Here is an 8,274-nt window from a genome sequence, read left to right as displayed (position 1 = left end):
GTAACAATTAATAATATCTAACCACACAACATGAGCCTTTTGAAGAACTGTTTTTCTTGTCACTGGGAAAATGCAAGTACAACTGTCTGCTGTGAGGAGCAGTGCCAAAAGGAATCCTGCACTGGTAGAAGTAGGAAAGTGAGATTCTAGATCTATTTCTAGACGTGAGATGTTAAAATCCTAATAAATCAGACACCTTAGAAATTTGCAATCATCCCTTTGAAAAACTTTTATAGTTAGAAATAAATGTGAATGGGCCAGACTCTTATTATTTTTAATATTAAAGAATAAAAAGGTGATTTTAAGAACATTCAAAAGTGGTAATGATCTTGAGTCAGTCCATATTACGTTATGACAAAACTAGGCATAGTTTTTAACTAAGTTTGGAGAGATATAAAGAAAGTTTCTGTGAAAGTCACCATGTCAAATGCTGAAGTTAACACAAAAATAACCTGGTTCTTCTCAAGGAGATATTTATCTAAAATGGAGACTGGACGAAAAGCATAGAGAGATGAACCTGGAGGTAGAAAAGCTTAAGTTGCTCAAGTAGATACTCAAGATATTAGAGACAAGAATAAACTGGCTGAGGGAAGCATAATATTAGAATGGATATATTATGGAAAGCCAAAACACTCACCAGTGTTTCCAAAGAGGGCTGGAAGACATATCATTCACGAGGCCAAAAGGATGCTTTTGAGGATCACCAGAATTACTAAAAAGTTAAGGTGTGGCTCTCTGCAGACCCAAAGGTGATGGTCAGAGAAGTGATTACATAGCTATGTTCATTAACATCTATGATGATTATGAAGCTCTGAAGTAATAGATGCTGTCCCTTGATCACCAGAATCCAGAAGGTTGCAATTCTCATGATGACTGGCAAGATCACATGAACAGCTATGGGGATTTTTCACAGGGAGTTAGAAATATGGTTAATACAACATGGTGCTTCCAAAGGCAAAATAAATGGACAGTCAACAGGGATGCTGCTTAACATACATAATACCTAATTGAAAAAAAAATAAAGCAAGAAGGAGAAATAAGTGGCTGAGGATTGTTACCCCAGTGATTTTCAGATTCGGAACCCATTGACTGAAAGGTAGCCCCATCCCTATGATGAAGGACTCCACAGTTCCATGACAAGTAATTGCTGTGTTGATTCCCTCAGACTTAATATATAAACTGCTTAGTTAAAATTGCACTTCAAAAGAACAACATATAATTTATTTAGTATACCTATGTCCCCAAATTTGCATGTGACATACATATACTTAAAAGTTATTTATCTAAAATACACATTTAAATGTATCCCGTAAATAATCTTGTATCCCTACTACTTTGAGATGTAAAGTGTCATCATTACTCTTCAGTTAAAGTGAGAGCTTTAAGATAACAACTGAGGTTCTGACTCAAGTCTGTCTCACAGTGGGCTCACTTGTCTACCTTCAGGCCCACCCAACAATCATTTTCCCAGACTCCAATGTTTAACTGAGATTTAGAAACATGGTAGAGTGACTTATACATTGGGTCCCTGGTCTGTGGATTAATAACTGTCATAGAGGTAAGGGTCAAATGAAAAGCTATGAAAAAGCTCTTCTACACCTAAGATAGTGTAACAAAAGCAATACTGTACTCACAGTTGACATCATACTCAATGGTAAAAGATTAAAATATTTCCCCTTAATATGAGGAACAAGACAAGAATGTCTACTTTCACCACTGATATCCAACACTGTACCCCATTCTAGTAAAAACAAAAATTAGACAACAAAATTAAATAGATGCCTCTAAATTGGGGAGGAAGAAGTAAAATTTTTATGTGTATTCAGAGATGACATCATTCTATATAGAAAAAAAGAGTCCAAAGAATCCGTAGAATAGCTATTAGAGCTAGTCAATAAATTCAGCAATGTTGCAAGATATAAGGTCAACACACACACACACACACAAAACTCATTTGTGTTCTACACAATAGTAATAGACACTCTATAAAGGAAATTTAGAAAATAATGCCATTTACTATATCATCCAAAAGAATAAAATGCCCAGGAATATGCAAGGATGTGAAAGACTTGTACACTAAAAACATTTTTGAAAGAAGTTAAAGAATAACTAAATAAATGATAAGACATCTTATTTTCATAGATTGGATGACTTAATATTGTTAAGATAACATTACTCAAAGTAATCTACAAGATCAATAAAATCCCTATCAAAATTCCAGCAGTCACTTTGCAGAAATAAAAAAGCCAAACATCAGACTCATGTGTAATTGTGAGAGCCCCTGAACAGCCAAATAATCTTAAAAAAATAAAATAAAAGATAGAGGATTCACAGTAAATTCACCGAAACACCATGATACTAGCATAAGGATAGTCATATAGACCAATATAATAAGAACGTCCAGAAATAAGCCTATATGTTATGAGTTGTGTTGTGTCCTCCCATAATAAAGAAAAATATGTTGAAGTACTAGTCCCCAATTCCTCAGGATGTCATTTTTTTGGAAATAGGGTGTATTAATCCATTCACTGCTATAAAAACATACCTGAGATGGGGTAATTTATAAAGAAAAGAGGTTTAATTGATTCACAGTTAGGCAGAGATTAGGAGTCCTCAGGAAACTTACAATCATGACGGAAGGGGAAGAGGCACATCTTACATGGTAGCAGGCAAGACAGAGAAGATTGTAGAGTGAAGAGGAAAGTGCCTCTTATAAAACCATCAGATCTTGTGAGAACTTACTATCATAAGAACAGTAAGTGGGAAACCACCCCCATGATCCAATCACCTCCCACCAGTCTCTCCCTAGACACCTGGGGATCATGGGGATTATAGTTCAAGATGAGATTTCCGTGGAGAAACAGCTAAATCATATCATAGTGTTACTGCAGATATAGTTAAGATGAGGTCATACTCGAGTAGGGTAGGACCCTAATCCAATACAACTAGTATTCCTATAAGACAACCATATGAAAACACAGACACATAGAGAACCATGTGTGTCTGTACACCGTGTCTGAACACCAAGTAGTGATGAAGACAGAGATTGGAGTTATGCAGCTGCAACCAAGGAATGCCAATGATGGCCAGCAAACCACCAGAAGCTGGAGAAAGTCAAGGTCGGATTCCTATATAGCTTTTAGAGGAACTATGGTCCTGCCAACACCTTGATTTAAGACGTCTAGCTCCAGAACTATGAGACAGTAAATGTCTCATGTTATAAAGCCACCAAATTCATGGTATTTTGTTACTGCAGTCCTTGAAAACTAACACACCACATATCTATGGCTAACTGATTTTTGACTAGGTATCAGAATTCAATTAGGAAAAAATAGTTTCTTCAACAAATGGTGCTAGAAAAACTAGATATCCTATCTTATTGTATGCAAAAATTAACTTAAAATGGATCAGCAGCTTACTTATTAAAGCTAAAACTATAAAATTATTCAAAGCAAATGTAAAGGCGATTCTTCATGACTTTGGATTAGGTAATGAACTCATGACACCAAAAACAAACAAACAAACAAAAACAGACAAGTTGGACCTCATTGAAATTTAAAACATTGTGCATCAAAAAATATCAAGAGAAGACGATTTATAGAATGCAAGAAAAAATTAGCAAATCTCATATCTAATAAGCACTAGTATCTAAAATATATAAAGAACTCTTTCAACTCAACAACAAATAAACAACCTAATTTAGAAATGAGCTAAAGGACTGACTTGACATATCTCCAAAGAAGATATTCAAAGTCCAATAAGCACATAAAAAGATGTTCAACATTATTAGTCATTAAAGAAATGCAAATCAAAGCTACAGAGAGATACCACTTCACATCCACTAGGGTGGTCATAAATAAAATGAAAAATATGTATTGGCAAGGGTGTAGAGGAATTGGAACCCCTTGTACATCGACAGTGGGAATGCAAAATGATTAATCTGCTGTGGAAAAGGGTTAGGTTGTTCCTCAAAAATTAAAAATGGTATTGCCATATGACTCTGAAATTCTACCCCTAGGTATATACCCCCAAATTGAAAATAGACACTCATACAAACACATATATATTCATGTTTATAGGAACACTATTCGCAATAGTCAAAGGGTAAAACCAACCCACATGTCCAACTATGGATAAATAAGTTGTGTCATATACAAACAATGGAATATTATTCAGCCATGATAAAGGAATGAAGTACACACTGCAACAGGAGTAAACCTCCAACACTTAAGGTCACATATTATATGATTCTATTTATATGAAATATACATTATAGATAAATCCAGAGACACAACACACATTTTTGCTTACCAGGAGTTGAGGGAGAAGGTAAAATGAGGAGAAACTGCTTAATATATTTTAACTTGGAGTCTTAGGAATGTATTAAACTAGATGTGTTGCTTGCACATTATTGTGAATATACTGAATGCTATTTAATTATTTGTTTTTAAATGATTAACTTATGTTTCGTGAATTTTGCATTTATAAAATTTTTAAATAATACTGTATTAATATATTCTGGAGGAGATGGCAGAGATTAGTTCAACCTTTAAAGACCCAAAATATACAGCTGTGCTGATTCCATTTATGTCTTCATTTAATTCAATAATCTGGCCTCTGTAGAAACCGGATGAATCATGGAGAATGACTGTGTTCTATGATAGACTTAATTAAGCAGTAGCCCCAGTTGCAGCTGCAGCACTGGATGTGGTATCATTGCTGAAACAGATTAATAAGACCTCAGGTATGTGGTATATAGCCATTGATTTGGCAAATGTGTTCTTTTCCATTTAAATTAGTTAAGAGGATAAGAAAGTTTGCATTCATGTGGTACAGAACAATATTTATTTACAATTATGTCTCAGGACTATGTTAAGTCTCTTGCCTTCTGTTACAATATAGTCCTAAGAGATCTAGACCACCTGGACATATCAAAGAGTATCATCCTGCTGCATTACACCAATGACATCCAGCTGAGTTGGCAAGATAAGAAAGAAATGGCTAGAACTCTGGAGGCCTTTGTAGGATATGTGCATTTCAAAGGAGAAAAACAAATCCTACAAAGATTCAGGGACTTGACACTTTAGTAAAATTTAGAGAGATTTGTTTCTCAGGAGATTGCCATGATATTCCTTTCAAAGTAAGAGACAAATTGCTGCATCTTGCATCTGGCACCAAAAACAAGGGAACAAAGTATCTGGTAGACCACTTTGGGTCCACAGGTAGTATACCCACATGTAAGAATAATTACTAGAGAAGATGAAAACCTCTCAGATTTCCTGGAGTAGAGAAGAACACCGCAGTAAATCCAGGTTGCAGTGACATCAGTGCCGCCTCTTGGGCCATGTGATTCTGCTGACATTATGGTGTTCAGAAGTAATGTGGTATGGAGCTCATAGCAAGCTCAAGTGGGAGAATCACAATGCCATCTCCTGGGATAGAGGGCTGTGGTATCCACCACAGAGAATTAAAGCACTTCAAGAAATAAACATAGTTTGACATGTCCCTGGGCCCTATTAGAGATAGAACACTTGAACATGGGACACAAAGTGGCAATGCCTTTGAAATTTCCCATTATGAGTTGGAGTCTATGAGATCCACCAAGTCATAAAGTCAGATAGGCCTGGCAATAGCTTCCCATCATAAATGAAAATGTCACATCAAGGAATGAATCTGAGCAAGATCAAAAGGCCTGAGTTCTGCTCATGAGTACATACTTCCAGATCCTATCTCATCTGCTGGAGTCGCACCAGTGTCTCTCCATCTTCTTGCACTTAAAGCCATATGGGGGTTTCTATGCAACCAGCTGAAGGAAGAGGAAGCAGCTGTACTTGGTTTATGGATAGTTCAGCTTTAGTGGGAGAGCACAAATTGAAAATGGTCAGTGACTATAGATCCTCATTCAGTGGTGACCCTTAAAAATGGCCAAGAGTGATAATTTTCCAAATGGGCTGAGCTATGAACAGTTAACCCAGTCATCTATTTTTGTGGAATGAGAAATGGTGTCATGTCAAGGTTATAGGAGGAAAAGAACTAGAAGTTTGGAGATATCTTCCAGACAGAAGCACGTGTATGGTCATATGGAGGTGGGAACAAAATGATATTTTCGTTACACATTAACCCCATCATGAAAGTATAGATCATGGAAAAGACACTGAACCATTAAATAGACATTGTGACTTAGCCTTGGTCATCAGCCACCCCACAATGGGCATGATGAATACATGAATGGGGTGATCATGTTGACAAAGTCACAGGCTATAAATGAGCCCAACAAGATGAACTCCCACTAACCAAGGCAGATCTATTGACACCTCTGAATTTCTCCTTTTCAGTAACAGAGACCAATGCTAAACACCCGTTATGGCACTATTCCTCAAGGAAATTGACTACTTGGTGAGAAATTACATTGGGTACCTTCTATCCCGAAAACAGTGCTACTCATCCTCAAAGGTATGATAAGTGCTTGTTTTGGGTATGGGCTTACTTCTACCCACAAAGCCATAGCCAGCATCACTATCTGAAGGCTTAGAGAATACTTGTGGATCAACACTCTGTAAGCCTCCTATACACATGTCAGCAGATCAGGGGACTGACATGAAATGAAGGTGGTGAAGGAAATGCTGGAGTGGTCCATGACTGGGTGCCATGCTTCAGAATACAGTGTACTTATTAAAACAAAGATCTCTCTATATGCTGCCCTGTCCCCTATAGGAAGGATACATGTGTTCAGAAACCAAAAGATGGAAGCATGGATAGCTCCACTTACCAATGCTCCTTATGATTCATGGGAGGAATTTATGATTTATGTCCCTATAACTCTAGGCTCTGCAGGGTTGAAGGTTGTTGTCTCCAAACAGGTACACTCTTGCCAGGGGACACAGCTGAGTATCTTACTGAATTAAAAGTTACATTTGCTACCTGGGCACTTTGGACTTCTTCCACCCAGAGAACAGCAGGCAATAAAAAGGGTCACTATATTGGCAGGGGTAATTAACCAGAAGCAGCAGGAGATAATGCTCCTTATACACAAGATGGGAGCAAGGAGAAACACCTGTGGAACCGAGGTGATACACTGGGCACCTTCCTGGCACTTCCTTGCTCCATTATAACTGCATGGATAAGTCCAGCAATGTAGACCTGGAAGTAGAATGGCTATCAAAGCTTCAGAGCCCTCAGAGATAAAAGTGTGAGTTGCAACACCAGACGAGCCACATAGACCTGCTGAAGTGATAGCTGAGGGTGAGGGAAATATAGAGTGGAGAAGGGAGGGAATGAGAGTCAGTGATGACCTGTGATCATCTGCAGCAATGAAGCCTCTAGTTAATCAGATTCACTTTGTCTTTCTGAGTTTTTACTCAGATAAGAGGGCCACAAAAGACACATGGAGGAGCTCCTCCCTACACCCATGTAAAAATGTAGATCTGAACAGTGCAAGACGAGGAGTGTGGCAGCCATAAGAATGTGCAGTCCTCTGACCACAGAGAGGAAAACTGACTGAGGACCTCTGCTGCTGAATGCTGAAATCCATTGCTAAGATGTCCTGAGATCACACCTCTCTTGGGCTGATTCCAGCCAATGACGGACAGTGGCACAAGAGTACTGATAACTTCTACATATCAATATTTTAAAAAATCAATAGAACAATACATTAGGGAGATAATCAGGCACTTATCAAAAAATGGAAATAAATAGCATGTAAAACTGCTCAATCATTAATAATCAGGGTTCTCAAATAGATACAACACTGTGTCATTTAACAATAATTGAATTGACAGATAATAGTTATAATAATTATAATGAGGATGAAGAGGAGGAGAAGAAGTAGTAGTAATATCACAATTTCAAATGTTGGTTAGGGTGTGAGGAAATAGAAACTCACATATGTGGTGGTATAAGGTGATGCAATTATTTGGAAGAGCAATATGACAAAACCTAGCGCAAAGGTATCTACTTCCTAAAGCCTAGTGCTTCAGCCATGGTTCAGTTGAATATTGTGAAAACACATCTAGACATCTGAAAGAGAAAGCAATTCAAAACATGAATGTAGAGGCATATAATATTTTCAGAGAGTATGAAGGAAGAGACCCTAGGCAGGGCTTTTAAGAATCACTCTTAGGCAATGTCTGTTACCTGGCTTACCAGGGATGCTGCTGTCCCTGCCACAATGAGTTCAGTGGGGAATCAGGATGTGGTCCAATGAAATATACTACTAGATAGCTGTTATCCCAGGGGCACGATGCTGTCACCACAAGGTCAGCCCCAGGGCCGCAA

General features: G+C 37.7%; 1 long non-coding RNA gene across 3 annotated transcripts in view; it reads left to right on the top strand.

Moving 5' to 3' along the window:
* The first annotated feature begins 6,269 nt into the window (after positions 1–6,269).
* LOC129057744 (uncharacterized) overlaps positions 6,270–8,274 on the top strand; it is a 103,255-nt gene continuing 101,250 nt past the window's right edge. For all 3 annotated transcript variants that reach the window (XR_008522489.2, XR_008522490.2, XR_008522491.1), the window contains exon 1: positions 6,270–6,453. This is a non-coding gene — a long non-coding RNA (uncharacterized LOC129057744). The remainder of the gene's footprint in view (positions 6,454–8,274) is intronic.

Source organism: Pongo abelii, chromosome 12, assembly GCF_028885655.2.
Source record: "Pongo abelii isolate AG06213 chromosome 12, NHGRI_mPonAbe1-v2.0_pri, whole genome shotgun sequence".
NCBI lineage: Eukaryota > Metazoa > Chordata > Mammalia > Primates > Hominidae > Pongo > Pongo abelii.
Note: the sequence above shows the minus strand (reverse complement) of the source record. Positions and strands in the feature narration are given on the sequence as shown.